We start from the raw sequence: 13,192 nt of genomic DNA, 5'->3' as shown, positions 1-13,192 counted from the left end.
CACCGTGCAGCACGCGCTCCCGTGTTTACGCTAAGCAAGCTCACGACTGTGCACATTTGTTGTGGCATTTCGCCCCCATCGAAATGTAGCCCAAAGTATATGTAAACTGGTAGCGAAACTTCCATACAAACCGATGTGTCAAGTAGTTCGCGGCTCGTTGCCACAGTCGCCATCTACACATCGTGGGGACAACTAACAGCAAGCAAAAAAATAAAAAAATATGACGCCACAACCTGTAGCGGTAGCGACGTTACGCATTTGCGCTACATGGCGCGAAATTGTCGTTTTTTTTTTTCAATTGCTACTGTTTTACATGCTTTTGCTCACTACTCGATTTTATTGCATCTTTACGACTCGCTGATAGCCGTGTGCGAGAGAAAAAAAATATCAACGAGAAATATTTGGAAAGCAAGATGGTTTTCCAAAGTGTACTTGCAATCAGGGCTGAGCAAAGATACTTTGAAATTGTATCGCGATACGATACAAGATACTCAGGCAAGAAGTATTCGAGATACAGATACAAGATACTACTGCAATAATTGTATCCGATACGATACTTGCCAATTGTATCTTAAGATACTTCGATACATTCGCAAATTTGCTCTTATAGACCCCTATAATGTATTAGCAAACGCCTATGCACAAAAAGGTTTGCTTAAAAATTTCTTTAATGACACCAATTTTATTTTATTTCAATCAAATGTCTGTTAGTACCTCAAAAGTATTGTCCTTCTTGCTCAAGGTACATCAGTTTACTTCCGAAAGAACTTATTGGGGTTTGTTTTGACTGCTTAACAGGACAGCTCTTCTATGACAGCGGCTCTTGCTCGTCATGTTTGTAATTGATGGGAGTCACTGCTCAGCTAGCCGACCACTTGGCGGGTTGCCATCTAACCACAAGGATTTAAATAAGAAGCCTTCGCACGATGGCACAAATGCCGGTGTGGAGTTTTACCTTGTCCGTAAAAGACCGTTTACGCAGTACCGAATCAGCAGTGTACAGCAGCAACAACGCTGCTAGCGATATTTTTCGTGACGCATTGTGTGTACGTAGAGCTCATAAAACTGCAATGACTTTTCATATTCTACTTATCTGCTGGCGTAAAGCATTAGTTATCGGTATACCCACTAACGTGCTGTCTTTTAACAATTTTTCTTCAACGAGATAACTTGCGTACCCCAGAAACGCCTCATACCTATTTATTGGCACGTGGTGGCAGTCACTCTGGTAGAGGCGAAACTTTTTATTGGGCGAACTTGCGCCCAGTTAACTAAGTTAACTTAAAGTACAAGCGAAACGCGCTGTACACTGATAGCGGCAATCGGCCGTCGATGATCTGATCGACGGCCGATTGCCGCTATCAGTGTACAGCGCGTCTTTTATACATACATCGGCGATCCAACTTGCGTAAGCTCCCAAATGAACTAGAGTACCCGCGTCCTGCGCATAACTTTGATAATAATTGTTGCTGTTTTACTTCACAAAACCACGATGTGATTGCGAGGAACACCGTAGTGGAGGGCTTTGGAAATTTTGACCACCTGAGGTTCTATAACGTGCATCTAAATCTAAGTACACAGGCCTCTAATATTTTGCCTCCATCGAAATGTGGCCGCCGCAGCCGGGATTCACGCGTGACCTTAAAAGAACAACCTGAAACAATCATGAAGGTTTCAAAACACCGTGGCGCGGCTTCAGCCGAGCGGTGCTAACAATGTTTTTGCGGTTTAAGCCCAATCACACCAAAATAAAGAAATAAGAGCGCGTAGCAGTATAGCTGCACAAATCATCGCAGGGCGCCGCCGTATTCACGCTATTGCCACGGCTCCGATTACCTGGTGATTGGTAATAGTACAAAAAATTAGGGAGGCCTAAAAAGCAAAGCAAATATATATAAAATAGAAACGCCGTTCCGTATCAAACATTCACAGTGAATAAGCATAGAAACACGATACAGACGCCGCCCTTAATAGCTATGGCAATTAAGCATGGAGTATCGTCAACTTATCTGTTAAGGTAAGACAGTAAAAACGTTTAGTGCCTATGAAAAATTGCCTGACACGGCTCGTTGGGACGCTTATGAAAAAAAAACGGATCATTTGATATAGCAATGTTTCTCGAATCCCCTTCCTAACATCTTACAGCTGCCCCCTAATTACTTTCATTATTATAATGCAGCCTTAATTTCGCTATTTTACTCTGCAGTAAGCAGAATGTTTGCTCTTGTATATTCGGTGCACGCCCACGTAATTACATATGTGTTTTCAAAATCGCCTTGGCAGGACAGTAAGCTCAATAGAAATAGAAATGTTTAAACAGTACCAGAAATAAAAGTCGATAGTTCAAAGTAAGAATAAAGCAGAGAGCTTATTTTGGCAGCACGTTACAAAAGACATATTAGGCAGTTTTAGAATAGCGTACGCAACGCTTTGCGTTGGCTTTTCGTGCAACTGCTCATGCGTCGTACGCTAACCGCTTGCGGGCTCCCGTTAAGTGACGGAAATAGCGGGCCGCAAACGCTAAAGCTAACTTAGCGTACGCTATTCTAAAACTGCCTATTGCAGTGACCAGACCGGGAAAAAGCTGTTCAGAGCCCTAGGTAACGTACGGGATGCAAGAGAAGGACAACTAAGAAAGCACTTGTGCTAACAATTAAATTATGATTTCAAAAACTCTTTGAACGAAGATAGCAGGAAGATAATAATAATTGTTAGTGTTTTACATCCCAAAACCACGATAGGATTATGAGGGACGCCATAGTGGAGGGCTGCGGAAATTTAGACCACCTGGAGTTGTTTAACGTCCACCCGAATTGAAGTACACAGGCCTAAAGTATATTCGCCTCCATCGATAATGCGGCCGCCGCGGCCGGGATTCGATCGACAGCAGGAAGGAAAAGATACAGAACACGAGGATTTCTTCTGCTAGGTAAACGCTTGCTCTATTGGATCTAACATCTGTGCTAGTGGTGCTATAGTTGGAGTTCATATTTGCACATTAGTCAATCGCACGTAAGTCAAACTTGCATGCACAAGATCCTTCAAATCACTTATGTGTTAAAGCCACGAGACGCAAAGCGGCCCTGTGATTCATATTTCGTAACAAAGCACCACGCAGGAGAGCGGCATCAGGATTTGCGCGATCACCGCCGCGCGCATTGTGCTACGCGGCGCTGGACAGTGGCTAAGGGTAATAAGTGTCATGGCACTGGCACAAGTAAAAAGAAAGAAAAATTGAGAAAACGAAAGACACGTGAGCTAAGCATAGACGTTCGCGCGCTTGTTCTGTCGAGACTGCGCGAGCGTTGTCATGCATCTTGCTCTGCTCCACCAAAACGAACGCGCACACCCAATCTCCTGCTCTCACTGGTAGACTCTGGCTGAAAAACGAAATTAAGTCACTGCCCTTAGTTTTATTCAGGCGGCTTAGTGGCACCAGTGCCAGTTTTAAAAGCGGAGTTGCGCCAGCGATTATTGTTTCCTACGGTGATGTTCCTATAGGAGTATCTTGTATCTTAAGATACACGATACATAATTGAATGTATCGGAAATACAGATACAGATACTCGTCTTGCGAGACGTATCGCGATACAGATACAAGATACCCAAAGAGTATCTGAGATAGTATCTAACAAGATACCCAAAGAGTATCTGAGATAGTATCTAAGATACATGTATCTTCGATACTGCCCAGCACTGCTAGCAATGTACACCAAAATACTTTGCAGATAACAAAACAATATAATACAACTGCTCACGAGCACAATAGTCCAAAAAACTCACGTTGTTGAATCGAGAAACAAACCAATGGATCGAGACAGCTGCCCTGAAAGTATCACTTTGGAAGCCTTACACAGTGCAGCGTTTCTTCGTTCAGGATGCCGCATTCACCGCCACGAAAGGCGACGGCGTCAGAGAAAGCAGTCCCAGGAACGGTTATATACATATTCTGTGAGCTTACCTTCTCTGAAGTGTCACGCCAGTAAGCAACACATAAGTAAAAAAAATCAGGCAGATCCCGCGCGCTGTGGGAATCGATGTAATGCGAAGCAGTCAGCAAAGAGTTGCATACATCGCTTTGTTTATTTTTGAGCCAAATGAAATCATTCATGCCATGGCATCTAGTTTACCATATATCGCATGTTTGCCATGCACGCGTGCATCCACAATATGGTATACACCATGCTAATGAAACGTATATTCTGGTATATACACTGCATGACCGGTTATTTATGTTCATCACGCACTCCTGTCATGCCATACCAATTTTGGTATATATCTAACCGGCCGGAAGCGCACAATAACAGTGTCATGTAAATCATACCGTACATGACATGCATAACATAATTCGCATGTTACGACCTGTCATTTATGTTCGTCATACAGTCACACCGAACAATACCAATTTTGGTGTATATCAAACGAGCGAAATGGCCGCGAGTCCACCATGAGCGTGGCAAGTAAATCATGCCATACATGACATGCATGTCATGTTTTTCATGTTACCGCCTGTCACTTATGTTCGTCATACATTCGCGTCACGCAATACCAATTTTGATGTATATCAAGCAAGCACGGCCGCGATGGGACAATGAGCGTGGCATGTAAATCATTCCGTTAATGATATGCATATCATAATTTTCAAGTTACCACCTGTCATATATATTTGCCATACAGTCCATACAGTCACGTTGCGCGATACAAATTTTGGTGTATATCAAGCGAGCGAAATGGCCGCGAGCACACCATGAGCGGGGCATGTAAATCATGTCGTACATGACTTGCCTGTCATGATATTCATGTTACCACCTCTGATTTACGTTCGTCATACAGGCGCATCCTGCAATACCAATTTTGGCGTATATCAAGCTAGTGAAACGGCCGCGAATGCACCATGAGCGTGGCATGTAAATCATGACATGCATGCCATGGTTTTCATGTTATTCATGTTATTCATGTTCTTGATACAGTCACATCGCGCAATACCAATTTTGGTGTTTATCAATCTAGCGAAACGGCCGCGAGCGCACCATGAGCGTGCCATGTAAGTCATGTCGTACATGACACGCATGTCTTGATTTTCATGTTACCACCTGTTATTCATGTTCTTCATACAGTCACATCGCGCAATACCAGTTTTGGTGTATATCAACCTAGCGAAACGGCCGCGAGTGCGTCATGAGCGTGGCATGTAGATCATGTCGTGCATGACACGCGTGTCATGATTTTCATGTTACCACGTGCCACTTATGTTCGTCATATCGAAATGTCTCGTCATCCCAGTTTTCGTATATATCCATTCATTTAAACGGCCGCGAGCGCCCCGAGGCCATGTCATGTAAATCATGCCGCACATGACATGCGTGCCATGATTTGCACGTTAGGACCTGTCAATATGTTCGCCATGAACGCTTGCCACGTCATACCACTTTTGGTATATATGAAATTAACGGAATGGTCGGAAGAGCCCCAAGGCCGTGGAATGTAAATCATGCTGTTTATGACATGCATGTCATGATTTTCATGTTATGACCTGTCATTTATGTTCGTAATACGGTCATGTTATTCCATACCAATTTTGGTATACATCCGATTAACGAAACCGCCGGGAGAGCACAAAGTCGCAGGCGGATAGATAGATAGATAGATAGATAGATAGATAGATAGATAGATAGATAGATAGATAGATAGATAGATAGATAGATAGATAGATAGATAGATAGATACGCTCAAAGTCGCAGAAGTTCGCTAAGAAATGCTTCGCATTTAAAACAATTTAATTAATTAATATCTGGGGTTTAACGTCCCAAAACCATGCTATGATTATTAGGGACGCCGTAGTGGAGGGCTCCGGAAATTTCGACCACCTGGGGTTCTTTAACGTGCACCTAAAGCTAAGTACACGGGCCTCAAGCATTTTCGCCTCCATCGAAAATGCAGCCGCCGCGGCCGGGATTCGATCTAACGACCTTCGGAGTCAACTATTTAGTCAAGTGCCAGATAAGCCATAAAGTAAATTACTAGTTAACTCTGACGCGTTTAAAATTAGGAATATTGGGGGAAAAGTTACGTTGAGTTTTTGGTTTTCGTTATTTGTCCCCACCTCAGCTATCCGCGCTTCAATCGTACGGCGAGCGTTGATGTCTGTGGCAATTGTTTTTCGACCGCTTTTCCTTCCAGGTTTTGCGACCGACATGATGTAGCCGTCGCGCCCTTCAGTCTAAACCGCGCTTATGTGAGCTTAGTAGCCCAACGCCCTTCCTGCTAAGCAACCACAGCGGGTCTGAAAACATACGAAGTGACCGCGCCATAAACCCAAAGTCCACGGCTATTGATTTATTTGAGCTTCGTGCGCTGCATAGTTACCGTGGCAGCCGCGGGATGCCGCCACGTGCCCGCGCGCTCGCTCGCGATCACACTAAAATTAAACCGCGCGTTCGAAGAAAACAAAGAAAAGAAAATTCTCAAAGTCCTGACGCGCGCTGACGGACGGGACGGATCCATGGAGTAAGGAATGGACTGATCCTGCTTCCGGACGCATCGTGGACGCATCGGCCGCATACGCTAGGCAAAGCCCAATTTTCATCTCGCACAGTGAGAGCAAACAAGCCATATGGACGAGTACACAGTGTAGTTTGGTGTAGTTTGGTGGTGTGTGCCCTTGCGAACATGCACAAGATTTTGGCTAGTATGATCTCCAACCAATCTGCTTTGCCGATGGACATTTTATGCTTACATCTACTCTCGATTATGAAAGAGTAAGCCATATTTTTTAGCTATGCCAGGCTTCTTGAAGAAAAAGCGGGGCGTCATCAGTTTGATTATCCGCACTTAAACAAAAAAGAAACCGTCAAGAAATTGTTGCCACCGCATCTCTCAGCAGTCCGCCTGCACACATAGCCGATCAGCAAATGACAATGCATCTTTTGATTACCTACCGACTGTCTTTTACTATTTGATTTGGAACATGTGTTAGTTAATTTAATAACGTAAGCAACATGACACAACGTGTATGGGTAATGGCAGTCAAATCAGTTTTTTTCACGCCTCCCCAAGTTGGTCTAGTGTTCGTAATGACTTCGTTGAGGACAGCCTAAACAAATACAACAGTGGTACGAAAAGGACAGTTCTCCGCATACCCGAACTTCCGTCATCCACACGCTGCCACTCTACATATCCTTTGTGCCAGAAGTATAGTTCATTGTTCATTACCATGTCACAACATTCTGTTTTTACTTTCGGCCAAATAATAGATGACATCTACGCAGCGTCGTCCGCAATATTTAAAGGCCTGCCAGACTAGTTACCTTTTACCATCACGTGGTACTTTAGGATGACGATTGAGTCCACCATATAGTTATCGAGGTGACCTCAGGATATTAAAAAAAAAATGTCTATCTAGTTCTTCAGATGGACCGATGTGCTAACGCTTGAACAGTGTACACATATAAGCTCCATAATTACCGCAAAGTATACGTGCAACGATTGTTTAAATCGAAGTTGACCGTAGTGATTCAGTGACGTAGATATACTGTGTCTAATGTGTAAACCTGATAAAACTTGCATGATTGCATTTATATTTGAACATTCGCAGTGGGAGGAACGTCGGTGAAAATTACAGTCAAGGACTGCGTGACAAATGAATATGAAGGCGTAGACAACGTTCAAGCCTGCATTATGTAAGTTCTAAGCATGCGTAGTTGCCATTCTAATTTCAGTAGACAGTTTTAGTTTCACGTACGTAGGGACTTCACGTCCGCAAACGTGAAAAGTCCACGTTCTCACTTGCACGCCATCTGAAACGCTTTTAGCTACACGTACGCGACGCGCACCAAGAGGAACCACATGGCTCCATCTATCGCGAGATGACGAACAAGATATTGCTTGTTCGTGATCTCGCGAAAGCTCAGTACGAAGCTGTGTACGCGCGCAAGAAACGCACGCAAAGAATCGAATCTCACGTACGTCCGTCAGACCAGCGCGCGGCCGTTATGTTCTGCGCTTGCGCACTGCTTACACGTAGAAGCTCTACGTACGCAAAGCCTCTACGTACGTGAAACTAAAACTGTCTAGTGACTAATTTTTCGCATTGACCGAGCTAATTCCCAGCAGTTAATACGCCCACTGAATACGTATTTTTCAGCCCTGCTATATATGTTAGAGAACTTTCCTAACACCGTTGTCTATATGCCATTTCAGAGCATTCTTGGCCGTCCTCGCAGCAGTTATTGCTTTTGCAACTATCTTTGAGCTCTTCAGTAAAAACTGGGACGATAAACGCAAGAAGGGTAAGTAAACCATGATAACTCTTTATGCCTTTATTGAGCTGTTGCAGCAGCCGAGTGGCTTTGAACTTCACTGAAGCAATGAGGGCACTGAAAGAATATAATACAGCTAGGTAGTCATTTGAAATCGTTTGCCGTGATAATCAACAAAACACATTACCAAGTACAACGCGTGCCATTATTTTGTGAGTTGAGGCCTCCGCGGTGGCCCATTAACCGGTTACCGCGCTCGACTGCTCACCTGAAAGACGCGGGTTCGATCCCGGCCGCGGTGGTCGCATTTCGATGGAGGCGAAATGCCAGAGGCCCGCGTACTATACGATTTCAGTGCGTGAAAGAACGCCAGGAGGTCGGAATTATCCGGAACACTCCACTACTGCGCCTCTCATAGCCTGAGTCGTTTTGACCATAATCCATCCAGTCCAATGCACCCATCCCATTTTGCGAGCTCGTCCGAAAAAGTAAGGCGGAGGTAAAACAGGCCTTCCACCTAAAGTGAGCATTCGTCAAATGCGGAGATAGCAAATTAATGGGCCGATCCGTGCGATGTGTCTCTCATCAGTGTGCTGATCTTAAAGTATCCAGCACAAACTTAAACAGGTTTCGGGCTTTTTTTTTGCGAAAAAAGTTCTTCAATGCAATATTGCTCAACTGTACAGATGAACGAAAGGGGGAAAAAGCCACGGCCAGCCGATGCAGCTCTTTTAGAGAGAATGCAGGAGGTCAGGTGCTGTTTTTCGCAAAGCAGCTCTAGGACAGGGTATACGACTCGGCAATTCATGTTGCTATAGCAGCCGCTCATGTGAAGCTTTCGCTATTCTTGGACCACCATCAACGAGGAAATAGTTTCCGGCCCGGGCTTTTCTTTCGCCGCACATTCCATTCTTGAGAGAGAGCTGTGACTGCAGCATAGTGCGTGAGCTAGCATGAAAATTGTGCTTTGTGCCTTCGAGTTGCGAGTGCGATTGAGTGTCAGTCAGCAACACACAATATGGTAAAACTAAAAGCTTGTTAATTCGAACTCGAAGGGGACTATAAAATTCTTGAAATAAGTGGAGTTCGAATTGGCGGGAGGGCGCTAAAATGAAGGGAAGTCGCTCCAAACTGCCTGGGCAGAACTCGAAGCCACCTCTGGACTCGCCATCGCGAATTAGGCGCTACTACACGTTTGTGGCAAGAGATTTCGTAAATTACGTACATAGAGCTCTAACAGCGAACAGAATTAAATGAGTAGTGATAGCCACAAAGGAGCACCGACATGCATTCATGTGAGCAGTGAGCCTTAATGTCGATAGTTATGCCCCAAGACGTGTTTATTTGATTTGGTTTGGTTTTGTAGCACATTGTGATCAATCTGGGCCGACTTCTGCGAGGAGCGATGAAAATCAGGCGCTCCCAGTTCGAATTAACCGTTGTGATTACTGACGCGTTCGAATAATCGGGAGTTTTCCTCCATATAAATATGCAGGGCTGTGCCGGGACCAGGGTATCAGTTCGAATTAACTGTAAGTTCGAATTAACCGAGTTCGAATTCACGAGTTTTTACTGCACCACGCAATCACGGTGATGGTATTTATTGTCTTCGTTAACACTTGTGATAATATCTGAATTTCCATTGCTGACTTGTTGTGCACTAAGTGACTAAAGTCATACGCAATGGACCTTCAACATTCATTGAGTCAGTACGACTACACCTCAATGAAATTTTCGTTGTTCATCATTTCTGAACTGTTTAGTTGAAGGCGTTCCACTGACTTTTCATTTTACATTCGTGGAGGAAGTATACGACGGGATGGGGAAATACAAGCACGTTTATCTTGTTTGATATTCTAGAAGCATGGCAATTAACCCGAGAAGAAGACCGCAAAAAGCGAAATGCACTGTATCTTCAATCCATCACAAAGCAGTCCTTATGGTCATTGGGCTATGTCCACTGGGTAGAGTATAAGAGTAGAGTATAAGAGTTTCCACCCTATTTAAAAAGATTCAAAACGAAAATAATAGACTAATAAGATTAGTATCCGGCTTCGATCAAAGTGTACTACAGGGTTACTAATAAATGTGCTGGTGGTTCCATCGAAAAAGTTGTGCAAGAACTCCACGGTAGTTTTCCATGTATACGTAAAAAAATTTGTCGTTTGTCTATTCCGTCTTATATGCCACTGCTCTTAGTGCTGCTGTCGTTGTTTTGCTTGTTAAAGCGAGGCGACGTATGAACGGAGATAAGCAAGTGGCAGAATGCTTACGCATACTCATCTGTGCCTCTAGTACTTCACTCTCACGGCCGTTCGGCGTTCCTCCGTCGCTGCTGTACAGTCGTGAGTGGCTCTAGTTTAACCTACAGGTGGCACCGCAGCACAACGAGCGCACGTCCGCTCTCTATCCCACCGCTCCGCTGACTGAGCGAGCCGTGCTATCACGTGAACAGTCACGGTCGTCACGTGTATGCTGCAGTCCCCGATAAAAATGGTTCAGATATATGCACCATCGGCAAGAGTGTGTGTTTAGGCCAATGGTTTCCGAGCGTGAGGTCCTAGGTAAGAATGCCGTCAACACATTATTTCGTTTTTTTTAAGGAGCGCAGCGTGTTACGTATTATTGTTACGGACTGGCAGATTTGCTGGGTGAGTTGCCCAAGACTGCTTACGCATTAAAAGGCACTTTTATCCCTTTTCTTGATGACTAAGTATCTTTATCTTAAATATTCATGGTAAGGCACATTGGAATCGGCGGATAGGAAGTGTAGTTTAATGTGTCCGAGGCGCAGCAATGCATCAGTGAGCCTTCAGAGGGCTACAGTGGTTGCGATGCTCGGCTGCGGACCCGAAAGTCGCGAGTTCGAACCCGACCGCGATGGTCGTATTTCGATGGAGGCGAAATGGTAGAGGTCCGCGTACTTAGATTTAGGTGCAAGTTAAAGAACCCCATGTGGACGAAGTTTTCGGAGCCTAAGGCGTGCCTCATAATCGTATCGTAGTTTTGGCACGTAAAACCACAAATATCATTATAATGCATTAGTGGGGAATATGGCAACTGAGCGATTTAATCTGAAGTTAAATTCAGACAATTTATTGTACATTGAACTTTAAGTTCATCAATATATAACTTCATTTGAGATTACATTTAAATGAAATCTAATACTAAATCCACTGAAATTACGCGTAAGATCAATGCAATAGCTGGTCAATGCAACATCAATGGTTCCAGGGTGGCCACATTTAAGTACTGGTGAACAATTCACCAGTGACAGGTAATACGTACTTCAGTTAAAGTCTTGTTGATTGTGCAAAAATACGGCAATAAATTTTCTACTAGATTCCAAAAAAAAACGATTTTTGTAAGGGAATATGCTACGGAGAAAAAGAACAGAGCGGCGCCTCTGCTTCCATAAAGCGGTTGCAGAACCTTCGTAGGTTTTTTTCTGAGTGTCACCGGCGCACTGTCGGTAGCTTATCACAATGCAACTTCGAAACTAGCGACTTTCTTTCGGCGAATTGAATGGGTATGCAAATAGAAACGGGATGATTCATTCACACAATTTTCTCATTCAAATCGAAAAAAAAACGAATACCTACTGATCTCATTATAGATCTCAATATGTAGTTACAGAAACCATGACAGTATATGCTGTCGGCAGATCTGTTATACGTACATAGGAAATGTTAGTAGATAGCCACATTTCCTGTAAATCTCCATTCTTTTCATTTTCTAGCCATTTATTACAAGTGCGTCACTGCGTTCTCGGTCGTGAGGAACACCAGCGTCATCCTGCACGTCGGCAACAACGAAAATCCAGAGACACAGCACTACAAGTTTGTGCACGGTCTTCGATTCTTGAGCATGTTCTGGATATGTCTAGGTCATTCATATCAAACAATCAACGAAAACATAAGTAAGACTTTTATCAGCGACATTTTCTTTGCTTATTTGCAAATTCACATGCATGTTTTGTACTGAGTACCATTTACGCAATATTGTACGCAATACATGCCGCGCCAGTAGTAGCGATGGCGAATACGTTCATAGATTTTGAAAATTCCGGCATGGCCACATTGTGGATCGTCGTGGAAGGCAGCACATATTTGCGATCTTAAGCTGCGGGGAATGACCAAGAGCCATTTACGGCCTGCGGGAGCGTAGTTCCGTCGGTGTAGCAGCCGGTCCCGAATGGCGAAATGGGCAGCTTGGCGGCGGAGAGATCGGGATGCAGGAGTGGTCGAGGCTCCCGAAAGATAGCCGAAAAGAGAAGCGATCCATGGGTCACGGCGTTGTTCAGTAGCTATGGAGTCAATGTCGAGAGATGTGACTGAGTGTGTGCAGTTCGTTGCGCAGGCCGAGTCTGGAGGTAGAGGCGAACGAGACAAGGCGTCCGCGTCAGAGTGCTTGCGTCCGCTGCGATAGATGACGCGAATATCGTACTCCTGAATTCGGAGTACCCAACGGGCTAGTCGGCCAGACGGATCTTTCAACGTGGCGAGCCAACAAAGGGCATGGTGATCCGTTACCAGGTCGAACGGGCGACCGTACAAATACGGGCGGAACTTGGTAAGCGCCCATACTAGAGCTAAGCACTCCTTTTCAGTGACGCTGTAATTGGTCTCTGCTTTTGTCAGCGCGCGACTCGCATAGGCGACGACGTATTCGGAGTAGCCGGGCTTACGTTGGGCGAGGACAGCGCCTAGACCGACCCCACTAGCGTCTGTATGCACTTCAGTTGCAGCTGTTGGGTCGAAATGGCGAAGGATGGGAGAAGTGAGCAGACGACGGAGCGTAGCAAACGCGACGTCGCACTCAGGAGACCAGGAGGAGAGGTCTGTGTCACCGCGTAGGAGCTGGGTCAACGGCGACATGATGGACGCGAAATTTCGGACGAAGCGCCGGAAGTAGGAGCATAGTCCGACAAAACT

The sequence above is a fragment of the Rhipicephalus sanguineus genome, chromosome 1 (genome assembly GCF_013339695.2).
Source record: "Rhipicephalus sanguineus isolate Rsan-2018 chromosome 1, BIME_Rsan_1.4, whole genome shotgun sequence".
In the NCBI taxonomy this organism is placed as follows: Eukaryota; Metazoa; Arthropoda; class Arachnida; order Ixodida; family Ixodidae; genus Rhipicephalus; species Rhipicephalus sanguineus.
Note: the sequence above shows the minus strand (reverse complement) of the source record.